Source organism: Arvicanthis niloticus, chromosome 25 (assembly GCF_011762505.2).
Source record: "Arvicanthis niloticus isolate mArvNil1 chromosome 25, mArvNil1.pat.X, whole genome shotgun sequence".
Lineage (NCBI taxonomy): Eukaryota > Metazoa > Chordata > Mammalia > Rodentia > Muridae > Arvicanthis > Arvicanthis niloticus.
Window position 1 is genome coordinate 9,541,797 of NC_133433.1, and position 13,532 is coordinate 9,555,328.

Genomic DNA, 13,532 nt, shown 5'->3' on the forward strand with positions numbered 1-13,532 from the left:
GTGATGACATGAAAAGGGAGGGACGTCTAAGTGATAAAATAATCATAACTAATGTTATCATCATTACTTTTATAGAGAGTGGTTGTCTTAGTTAGGGCTTTACTGCTATGAACAGACACCATGACCAACGTAAGTCTTATAAAGAACAACATTTAATTGGGGCTGGCTTATAGGTTCAGAGGTTCAGTCCATTATCTTCAAAGCAGGAACATGGCAGCATCCAGGCAGGCATGGTACAAGGGGAGCTGACAATTCTATGTCATCATCTGAAGACTGCTAGCAGAATACTCCTTTCCGGGAAGCTAGGGCTAGGGTGTTAAGGCCCATACCCACAGTGACACACATAATGTAATAAGGCCACACCTCCTAATAGTGTCACTCCTTGGCTCAAGCATCTATAAACCCTCACAGTGATAAGTTATTTTGTGCTAAGCACCTTAATTCTAACTTCCCTGATGAGTATTTTAACATGCTTTATCTTATTTTCTAAAATCAACTCTCTGAGGCAGGTTTTATTACAATTATTATGCCAATTTTACAGACAAAAATTTCTTAAAAATTGTCATTACATTTATTTACTGAGTGAGCAAATGTGTAATTACCAGCAAGGGCTCACATGGGAGTCATGGCTTATGTGTGAATGTCAGAGGACAATTCTCAGGAGTCAGTTCTTTGTTTATGCCATGCTGTTTTGTAGGCTTAGATTTTTCAAAACATACTTTAAGAAGGATTTTTAAACACTTTGCCTTCCTTCTAGCCCATCATCCACCAAAGGTAATGGAAAGAAAAGGTTAATAGGGCAAAGGAGGCTATGGACATGTTTAGAAATAGTTCTTTGTGGGCAATTCCATTCTTTTTTTTTTGTCAGGATATCAGCAGTTCAGTCACACATATCAGCAACAGTAGCTAGATCCACTTGCCAATACCATTCACCAACCATCAACAGCAGTGCAATCTAGAAGAAGCCACAAGGCTGTCTGCCAATAGGCCTGACCCCAACAAAGCTGCAAGTAGCCTCTGGAATATCACTAGAAGTTCTTTGATGCTTTTCTCTCTATGAAGTCATGATAAATAATGATCAGTGAAGGCAAGGCAAACCAATGGCACAGGTCATTAGCAAAGACCAGTGTCAGCAAAGCCCAACAAAGACTAGTAAGGAGTGGCAAGGTGAACCAACTCCACAGTTGTGTTCCACTGTTTGTGGTCATATTTTATTATATTCTTTCTAAAAATCACACTTACTTTTATGTGTCTCCCTCAGCAAAATATCATGTCACCTGTGTCTGCTTCAGCAAATCATCATTTTGACCTGAGTCTCCAAAGAAACCAGGAATTATCACTTAATTGGTCTCTAGGATGGATCTCATCAGTCATCAGCCCTGGCAATAGCATTGTTTCTGGCTCACAGAATGTCTTAAAACAAAAGACATAACATACAGACAATGCCCCCCTCCCCCAAAAAACAAACACATGGAGGAACTGAGACTAAAAAAGTCAGAATTTCCTGATTCTAAAGTTTACATTTCCTCTAGAAATAAGTGCAGTAGGTTAAAGTCTAACATTTAGATTTACCATAAAAACATTTAACTTTTTGTCTTGAGATGATGGTAAATTTGCATGGGATTAAAGGAAATAATATAGATATTGTGCCTTCATTAGTTTTCTTCAAGCCAGCACACTGTAAAGTAGCAGTACACAATTACCGTCAGTAATTATCACACTGATGTTGACACAACCAAGTGTAGAATTCACACAGCTTGTACACTTTTCAGCTGCAAGCTTTATGATTGCTTATTTTTGCATGGATACTTATGGTATTATTTTAAATAGTTCACTGTCTATGTACGTATCACAAGCATATGTTAATATAATTTATTTCTATGTGTCTGTCTTATGTATTGAATTTGATGAATGAATTTCTTACAGGAATGTTTTGTTCCTGGGGATTTTCTATGTAAGGAATGTTTTGTTCCTGGGGATTTTCTATGTAAGTAATTATACATACCATGTGTGATTACAGAAAGCTTTATTTCTTCCTTGCTTATCTGAATGACTCTGTCTCTTATTTCCCTTATTGATATGCCTCATAGCAGGTATCATATAGGAATGTGGCAATTGACATTTCTTTTTTTGTGGCATCAGGAGGAAAATATTAAATCTTTGACCAATGCTAGCTATGCCATAAATGTTTTTCTTTTTCTTCTCTCTTTAATGATGTTCATTGTGACTGAGGAAATTTAATTTTGTTCCAAGTTTCAAATAGGTGATTTATTTCTTTTCTTAATATTTTTCCAAGAATGAGTGAGAACTTTTGACAAATCCTTTCTTTTTTTTATGCATTGATTGATAAAAACCATGTGTGTTTTTAAAATACAATTGTGACTACCAACAAATTTTGAGAAATATGTTGCAGTTCTTTCAAAAAACTTTAATTAACCATTACGATTGTTTTTGTGTATTTCATAGCTCTATTTACTAGTGTTTTAAGAATATTTGCATCTGTATTCATGAGGAATATTAGCCCATGGCTTTTTTGTAAGGTCTTTTTCTGGTTTACTATGAGGTATGATGTCATAAAATGAATTGCTAAATGTTACGTCTGTTTTCCAGAAACGATCTCGTAACATTAGAATTACTTCTACTTAAGCATCTGGTAGAATTTTTAGTGAAATCATCTGGTCTGAGAGATTTTTGTATTATGTGAACTCAGTTCCTTCCATAATGCACACACTGCTTTGTGTGTAGTCTATTTAAATTGTGTAAGTTGTGATAGTTTGTGCCCATCTTCATGTGTCTTAAGTTGTCAAACACAGTTTTGGTACTGCGTGTAACACTCACTTAACCTTTTGATGTCTTCAGTCTGTAGTGATTATCTTCACAGAATCACTGAGAGTGATAATTGGCGTCTTTTCTGTTTTGTTGCTTTCTATTTAATTTTCAAATATGCAATATATATATATATATATATATATATATATATATATATATCAGTGTTCTAAATTGTGTACAATGGGAAGTATAGGAAAAGGCATATCTGCTGTTTTATTTACTGGAAATGTAAGGTCTATTTACCTAGTTGAAACATTCATTATTTAACTTTTAAAGTTATGTGTAAATAAAGACAACATAACATAGTAAAGTTCTTGCTTCAATAGTCTCTTTCTAGATTTTGTTTTATCCTAAGACATTTTTAAGGGGGAGGTTGGAACAATGCAAAAAATTAATTCATTTTGCATCACATTCTTTGATTCTTCATTAAGTTGTTGCTTAATATTTCTTTATGCAAAGATTCATTTTTTCTTCTTTGTGTGTTACCTTTCCATTTCTTTAACAAAACACTGAAACAATAAGCTGAAAAGGAAGGAAGGTTCACGTTGGTTTTGTTTTAGGGTTTTAGTCCATGGTGGCAAGGCACTGGCTAAGTTGCAAGGAGGCAGTGCATTGGGGTGAAAATGTATGGCAGAGCAAGCTCCATCTTCTTATGTAAGTGCAGGGGGTGGGGGGTCAAGAGACCAACATTTCCTTCATGGCCATGCTCCCGTGGACCTTAAACCTTCTACTAGGCTCTAACTCTTAAGAGATTTCTACCACTTTCCAATGTTGTCACACTGAAGACCAAACATTATCATATGGGTCTTTGGAGGACAATCCAGATCTACACTATAACAGTAGAGATGTTTAACTATGTTTTTACCTAACACTGACTATACAAATATGTAGTCTTCTGAACTGACAGTATGTTGCCATGAATGGTTATTGGAAATGACATGAGACTTTTTTTTGGTGGCTTCAACAAGTGTGTTAAATACTGATGTGTCATGTTGGATTTTTAAAATATAGAACTGACTGTTTTCTCATTGTTTAAATGATTCTACACAACATAGGGAATATTTTACCAGAGGATTTTGAGTTTGAGTTATCTACCTATTACTCTTGTTTAGACTTTAAAGGTGAAGAGAAATGTAAAAATAAAATGAAATGTCAGACTAGCAAATTCAGAGGCAACTGTGGCCTGTATTGAGCAAAATTGGGTAAATTCATTTACTGTAGAATATGTAAATTAGTTGTTAGAATTAGAAATGCAAGAGCCAGTTCAATGAATGCCTAATAGTTTGGACATCAGTAGCCATAACACATGTTTCTTCTCGAAGCCATAGTTTTCCCTTTGAACTTGGTGGAGACTCCATCCCTGCTCTATTTTCTCTTCTAGAGAAGACAAACTGTGGGGTAGTTTTGTTCAAATGAGCAAGAAGAAAGTGTTGCATATAGTTTAACAACATAGCTGCTGAAGTAGTGTTATTGAAGTCATGGTAAACTATAAGAATAAATGACATTTTATCCTAACTCAGTCCAAAATCTCTGCTGGTCTCAGAACAGTATTTAAGCCTTTTTAGCTCTGGTTTTGCTCCATGAATTGTGAAGTGCCATTTTAGAGAACTAAAAACAAAACTCTTCTGAAGGTTTTTATTCTAAACTAGGTGTAGAGAACAGGAACAGGTGTGTGTTATAGTACAAAAGTAATATGAACTTTTTATTTCCTTGTTCTCTTGAAGTTATTTATTCCTGGAGATTATGGTCTCTTGTGAAATCTATAGGTTAAATTACTAAAAAATAAATTTATAAAGTTCTGTCAGTATAAATCCAATTTCTTCTGTTATTATGTGTAAAACATTTTGCTCTTTCATTATTTGTTTTTAGTCCTTGGAATTTTATGTTGCTATTGCTATTCCTGCTTACGTGTCCACATTATCCTGGTTCAGGACTCATTTCTGGACCATTATGAAGGGGGAATTTGTTCCCCCCCTCGTTTTACTACTGTGAACAGACACCATGACCAAGATTCTTATAAAGGGCAACATTTAATTGAGGCTGGCTTATAGGTTTAGGGGTTTAGTTCATTGTTATCAAGGCAGAGAGCATGGCAGTATCCAGGCAGGCATGGCGTAGGAGGAGCTGAGAGTTCTACATCTTGTACGGAAAGCATACAGGAGAAGACTGACTTGCAGGCAGCTAGGAGGAGGGTCTTAAAGGCCATGCCCACAGTGACACACCTACTCCATCAAGGGGATACCTATTCCAATAAGTCCACACCTCCAAATAGTGCCATTCTCTGGGCCAAGTATACCCAAACCATGACACCTCCTGAGAAGTGTAAGCACTCTTCAGTCCAGACACTATGTTCTGGGTTCTTAACTTGTTGCATGTTTCCTGGCTCATAGTGGAACTTTCTCACATATAGGTGAAAAGTTTAGTGTAGTATGGGTTGAACGGAAGGAAAGGTGGAAATGGGTGTATGTGTAAAGCACAAAGAACATAATGGGAAAGGAAAGAAGGGAAATTGCAAAGGTCAACACTGGTGCGGGAAGACCATGACTCAAGGAGCACTGATGCAAATGAATGATGGAACTCTCAATAATCCCTGTCCTCCAGCCTCTGCCAAAACACATACCTCTTAAAATGTAAACACTTTTCAATTAACATTTGTATTGTCTACTATGGTTCTCAATCAGCTTGACACTTGATTGAATAATAATAATAATAACAGCAGCTATGAATATAAGCAAGTTATGAATTGAAGTTAACCTTTTAGAGTATCACAAGATCAATGGCTGAGTCCCTAGGTGTGTCTTTTTCCTGGCTTTGATTTCAGTTCTTTAGTCTCCTCTCTTCTGAGCTGGGCTCTCAGTTCACTGTTACTTTGCTGTAGTCCCAGCATCTATGACTGAGGAGAGCCAGGACTGCCCGCTACTGAGCTAATGGCCCTCATGACTCTTAACCTAATGAAGGAAATGTGTTGTTATACGTAATTTGAAGAGACAGATACAATTTTCTTTATTCTTTATAATTAATGTCTAAAGCAATAACTTTTACTTTTTATCCTTTGAGCTATTGATTTTTCTTGTTTGTTTAATTTCATCTGAAACAAAGCCTTCTATGCTTTCACGGAACTTAAAAATTAAGTCTAAAGAAAAAAAATATTATGTGGTAAGTTACTCACCTTTACTTTCAGAAGCCTCAGATGATTTTTCTGTTTCAAAAGGATTTTCTCTCAATATCACTCTGCTCACAAGTGTTAAAAAAAAACCAACAACCTTCTTTAGTATCCCACAATAAATGAGCCATTGTTATAATCAAAGAACAGCCACCTAACATAGTGAGAATTTGTTGAATATCTTCAGGTGCCAGCCGTTGTGTTGGGTGGCATTGGGGGAAGCAAATACAAATATGCCCATGTTAGTATAACAAAGACTTGTAAAAGTGTTTGCAAAAAACCGATGTAAAACACACACACACACACACACACCAGAATAATGGGAGTCAAGTAACAAAGGAAGTGTAAACAAACAGAGCTATTAATTTTTTCACTTATAGACTTTAAGGAGGCAAATATGTTTCAGATCAGACAACACTTAAGTCTGGAAAAGAACGAACATGGTGCTTCCATAAGAGGTGCATTGCATAGGAGGCCAGGCACAGATGGTCTTCTAGTACCACTCACCCATCTGATACTCATTTTATGTCTCTGGGGTTGTTTTGTGATCAGAACCTGAGCCATCCTGCTGTTGTACCTTCAGCTGCAACTGGAGATCCCTTGAACTACAAATATTATCTACAAATATTATCAATAATTTGTTTCTGCTCACATGGATTTTTTTTAGAAATATAAAAATTTCATAATTTTGAAAAATGCCACTAATTTAGTGTTATTTTATTGTAAACTCTCTTTAAAAAAACATTCCATAAAAGGAAGAAAGGAATGAAAGAAAGGCTGGACAGACTCTGGGGACATGTTCAGTGGCTAATAGAACTTGCTGTGCAGGTAGGAAAACTGAAGTTTGGGTCTCAACACTTTTATTACTATGTAGATCAGGATTGGAGGAGGCAGGTTGGAAATAAAAGAGAGCAGGCAGACATCTCCAGAAACAGTTGTTCTGCTAATCAGAACAACTGAAGGGCTGCAGTCTCTCGCAGAAGTGAAGACTGTACACACATGGGGTGGTGGTGGTTGGTATTTGGGTATTTTTGGAAGCATCCATCTCCTGGTCAGTTCCCCAGAAGTCTGAAAGTGGTCAATCCCATCGGAGTGTGGTGTGTGGGTCTCCTTATCAGGACAGCCTTCCACAGGTGTCATCATTCAAGTCAACTATCCTGTTCAGAGTTTCTGGCTTTTCAAGCATGTAGGTTATTAACCCTTCAGTAACAAGCTGGTGATGATCTCATAGGTGTTTGGATACTGGAGGATTACTGGGACTTGTGGCTGACCAGCGTAGATGAAAATTGTCTCCAGACCCAGCCTTAAAGGGCTATCATGGAGAGTGATAGAAGAGAACATTTGACCTACTTTACTGGCTGCTGTATGTGTGCATATACCATAGTCATATGCTCCCACTCCTCCAATAAATGAAGCCTCTGGTCTTACATTAGTTCAATGGTAGGGCATGTTGCCTAGTGTGCACAAGAACCTAGGACACAACATCTAATATTAATGTTAGTAAGATCAATACCAAGTACTCTAGTACTTTGTTGGCTATTATAGAAGCCAGTTCCTTAAGTAAACCCAGGAGGCCTTACATTTGATATAAAAAAGAATTAAGTTTCTAGTTCTACAAGTCTATTTAGGGTACATTGAAACAGTGATCACAGTTAACAAAGTATTTCCAACACAAGCCCTTGATGTGGTGTGTTGTGTTATGATGTGGTATGCAATATTATTTTATGGAATTCCTGTCAGGATTCACATCTTGAAAACTTTCTTTAGATCATATACAATGAGTCATGGAATGAATGATGTGGAAAGAGCAAAGGAACACATACCAGAGAAACAAAAAGTGAGACCCTGGGTAGGATTGTGGAACAGAGAGACTCATGGGAGAACTGAAGGCATTTGAAAACAATATGTAAATTTGTTGATATTATCTTACAAATGTAGAAATTCCTGATACTGATAATTATACAGGACCAGGTGTCAGATATTTGTTGACATTCATGGGCCTGGGAAGAGGGCATAGAATGGTATTACTCTTTGCAACTTTGAAAAACTGAGATTACTCAATAAAAAAAAAAATCTTTAAGTATAAATGCCATCCAAATACATAATCAAAATAAATTCAGTTTTATTTTTTTGTAATTAATACTCTTAGTAATTTATTTAAGTATAAAGGTATTTGTGTAAATATGGGCGATAATGAGCTTTGAATGTTTTAAAATGTTGTGTTAACATGTATCTGTACTTCGGAGTGGCCTCTGGCTACAGATTTTCCTCGTACTTTCTGAATAGTGTTTTACAAGTGTTGTTAACTATATTTACAATACAACATATTACAAAGAGTTGGAAGGCTTTGCTTTAGGAATCAACTCTTTTGAGGATATTTGCAAATAAGTGTCTCTAATAAATCCTCGAATAGACTATTTTATACACTAGGTATAAGAAAAATGTTATGTACAGGTAAGAAGTTGTCAAAAACGCTAATTCAATTAGTTAAAAGAATTGCTCTTTGTATTTAAGAACGCACTTTGTCAGCCTCTCAGCCCGTAGAAGCACAATGAGCTCTCCTGTTTTACTGCCCTCTAGAGGTAGACTAGGTAGACTACATTGTTATGGACTTCTAAATAGGAAATGCAGCCTGGAACTTTCTGTAGTGTTGGTGGAGATAAATGTGGTTTATTCACATGTACATTATTTTAATGAAGTATCACACTCTTAAATTTTATATCATGTTGCTTGACTGTTGTTGCGAGGCTTAATGTTTATTTTAGCTGTGCCTGTCACACTAGTCTGGTGCCAAGTGTGTACACAAGACATAGCGGCCAAGGAAATTTCATCAATAGAAGTCTGTTCTCCAGATCTTTCCTCCCTTGTATGAAATCCTTCCGCCTCCATAATATCCAATCCTCCCTTAAGGCATCTAAGACTCTGTTTCTCTCTCTCTCTCTTTCCTTTACAGAAAAAAAAAAGGGATGGGAGGGCAGGGAATGGTTAAATTCTACTGTAACACTTATGTGCTACAGATGATGGAAGTTTGAATGTATTCATATCAACTTACTTCCCCTTGCACACTCCCTTTTTGTGCTCCTGTGTTAGCATCACTGGTGTGATGTTTACATGGAATATCTTAAGTAGCTTAAAATCCATGTGTGTATGTGTGTCTGTATGTATGTATATGTGTACATAAAGATGTATATATGTATATATATACATCTTTAATTTTTTTAACATCATACTTTTATTAGAACTACTGAGAATTTATCTTAAAATATAGAATGAATAGAATTTGTCAGGACTAACATGATATATTTTAAATCATGTAAAACTTTTCTCAAATAGTCTATGAATATTCAGAAAGAAGTATTCATTGATTATTTTTTTTTCAGATTAGATGTCGAGGTTAACCAGACTGATGAATGAATTGAATGTTATTTTTTAAAGAACATTTGCAATATGATCTTAAATTCTTACCATTATTGTTACTATCATTCTGTTTTCTCTGAACAGCACAGACCTCACCACAATGGGTAACTGAATGGTTTCAATAGCTAATGACTGAACTTTTCACCTCAGGCTCCCCTTCACATCAGGCTGCAGTTTAAAGTGATTGACAGCCATTTCATAGTATCCTGCCAAAGAACTGGGGGCCAAAATCATCCAAATTATGGAGAGAAAATGCCCCTAATAGAAAAAAAAAATAAAGGCAGAAGTGAAATGACCAGTGTAGCTGGAACTAATTGGCCCCCTTCCTGGCAAAGGAGTGAGCAGGCACAAGGACTGAATAATCTCTTGAATTTGGTGGCAGACCCTTGCAGGTTGGAACCACGAATTGGCAGGTTAGCATAAGGGGAGGCCATATCCCCCTAGCATGTGACACTTCTGTTCTGTGAATTTCCATTTTGTGGAGCTGTCAATCTGTGGCTTTTGTAAGCCTTAAACTTTCTTTAGAAACAACATGACAAAAAAAAAAAAAAAAAAAAAAAAAAAAAAAAAAAAAAAAAAAAAAAAAAAAAAAAAAAAAAAAGAAGAAGAATGACCCTACCTCCTAAACTACCACATAAATAAGCTTGATTAGTAATCTCTATTAAGAGACACTGAGTTTTAAATAGACTGGGTATTTGAGATACAGAATGAAGGACTTGGCAGGGCCAAATAGGGAAATCTGAACAGCATCTGCCCTGCCCCTTCCGAGCACTTGTCTGAGTTTTAAGCCTATTCACAAATGCACTAAATTACAAAAGTGCAAATTATAGCTACCCATAAGCAGCCTTTTAGACAACATTGGGAGGCGAGTGTGTATCATCAGCATTTTATTAAAGACACAGGAATCTTGAGAAAATGTTTTATAATAAGAAAGCCAAAGGTGACAGTCCTTTAGCTATGAGCCCATTAACAGCAGTTCACTATGAGCGTTCTTTTTCATTAGCAAGAATTTGATCTTCTTTTTTTTCTATCCCGAGTTTGTATTTTAAGCTCTATATACTAAAGCCACAGATGGGCTATTGCTGTGTCATTTCCATGGCTTCATACAGATTACCAAATGTATGCAGCTATCCCATGGTCCCTTAATAGACCACCAGCTTTTCCATACATCTTCCACTGATGGCATTTCTGTGGATAAACACCATTTCACAAAGAAATGTGCCATATGCCCTGTTATACACTCAGGTACAACAAAGCACTTCTTTAAAAAGGTGTTCCTTGTTTCATAATGTCCTGCCAGGGCTTTTAAATTCTTTTATTATTTTTAAATTTTATATATCTATATTTATATCTACATCTATCTATCTATCTATCTCTTTTTTAAATCTTACAGGTCCTTTGGGTATAAATTATACCTTCCAATTTAGTTCTTTTATTGGATTCCTGAGTGTGTGAACGACTGTGTCTTTGTGTCTATATGTGTTTCTTGTGTCTTTTCCTGGGCTCTTTCCCCACTGTTGATTTGTCTTATACAATTTTGATGTGACAGTTTTGTTTTATTTTATTATATTATATTTTATTATTATCTCTTAGAAGCCTGTTCTTTTCTAATGAGAGACAGAAAAGGAGTGGCTCTGGATGGGAGGGGATATGGGAAGGAATTGGGAGGAGTAGAGGGAGGGAAAAGCCATAATTAGGATACATTAAATGAAAAGAGAAAATTTTCAATAAAAGGTAAAAAGCTATACCTGCATTATATATTAATTTAGAGACCGAGTTTTGGATACACATCAGAACCCAAAATTTGTTGAATGAAATAGGATATATCATAAATAATTTCTAATATACTTGACCCTAAAATCTCCCAGCACATTCTTTTCTGGACTATAAGACTCAGTATTTTATATTTAAATGTGTCCTTCTGGGACACATAATCAATATCTCTGGCTACTATTAGGTAGCCTTTCATTGAGGTTAAACATTGCTACATTATAGAGTTGGAAAAAAGCTCAGTGTTTATGATAAAGTGTTTGATGCTCAAGTATGTGACCTGAATTCAGGTCTCCATGTAAAAACCTGGATTTGGTTGCACGTTTCTCTAATCCTAATGCTAGGGTTATGGGGTGGAGACAGACAGGTCCCAGAATGCACTAACCAGCTAGTCTACTCAGAGAGACCCTATCCCAACAACAACAAAAAAATAAGGCGGAGAGAGTGGGTAGACACTTAAAATTCTACCTCTGGCTTTCACACTTGCAAACACAGGGTACTTCAACAGGCACATAGGTATGCATGTATGCACACACACTCAATTGCTAGATCAGGGATGTGAAAAACATGTGTGTGTGTTTCATTTAGTAAAGGAGTTTAGGAGTTACTCCTAACAAAATGTTTAAATTTTACATTCCTATGATAAAATGTATTTTATTTAAGTTTGCTGTAGTTTTTCGATTAGGGGTCTGCAATAGAGGACCTAAATATAAATAATGTACCAGTAAGAGTAGTTATTCAGAACAATCTCAAGATCAGATTTGATTTCCTTACACCAAATGCAACTGTATACACTCAAACATCTGAAGACTGCTGATGTGTGCCATCGTCTTTCCTTCTATTTTGTACATGACAACTCTTTTCTAAGGCTGCAAAATCCTTAACATCTTTAGCTACAGGAATTGTGTGTCTCTTACCACTTTGAAATGCCTATTATTGAAGCATACATGAATTCTAAGTCAATGGATGCTGGATTCATACACTGAAACAAAATGATATATTAAACTCTCCAGTAAAGTACATCACTTTTACCTACAAGAGCTTATAGATTATGCACATAAGAGCGTTGATATCAGCGTGAGACCGTTACCTATGGTAACTTCATTGCTCCTCTCAGTGTGGAACGTACATTTTCACATTACTTTTAAAATCTGGGGTTTCTAAAAGTTGTTGAAGTAATAGCTGATAAAACTGACTCTTATGTGATCCACTGCTAAAGAAAATTGGTTGGGTAATATTAAGATTTTCAGAACCCCCAGAAATCATTTTAAACACTCTTCAATATCAAATAAACTAATCATCTCTGCATCGGGGTTTATCCTAAGCAAAAAGAAAAAGAATCACAATAAGAGAAGAAAATGCCATTCTGGCGACAATCATTTAAGATTACACTGTTTTTGTTTTAATTAAAAAATGATACTATTATTCTGAGTATGGTGGCACATTCCTGTAATCCTAGCTTTTGGAAATCTGAGGCAAGAAAGCTGTAAGTTTAAGTGTTTGGCTAGCCTGAGATTCATAGTGAGAGCCTGTCTGAAAACTTGCACAGGCACACAGATGCACACACACATACACACACACACAAAAACACGCAGACACACACACACACACACTATATATATAATATATAATATATAATATATAATATATAATATATAATATATAATATATAATATATAATATATAATATATAATATATAATATATAATATATAATATATAATATATAATATATAATATATAATATATAATATATAATATATAATATATAATATATAATATATAATATATAATATATAATATATATTTTTCCATATATATATATATATATATATATATATATATATATGGAAAACACAAACAGAAACCAAAATAAAAATAAACAAGCAACAAAATGTGATTCTTGAATCTGTAACCTTTTTTTTACACATACACTTTTAAAGAGAGCCACATGAGATTTTAATCACATTTGAGATCACCTAATATTGTATATTTCTGGTTTATATCTGACTCATAACCTTCATTGCTACCCCACATATTCTGCATTTACAAAACCGAAATGCTCATAGTTTGTTTTGCTGTTGGGTTTAGGATCCTATAAATGAATGCTTGCAGTTCTGAGTCTGGCAGATGTGTGTGGTTAGTTGTTCTGATCCATGGTGTGTGGCTGTCTCTGTTAGGGCTTCTGTGTTTGCAGCCATGCTGTCAACATCCACCAGGGAGCAGAACAGTTCCGACACCCACATCTTTCACACTGGGAATAGATGGAGACAGTAACAAAGCCAGATCTTTGGCCAAACAACCAGGAGTGCAGTTCATTTCAAAGGTCAGCGCATATTTAAGCCTGCTTCATT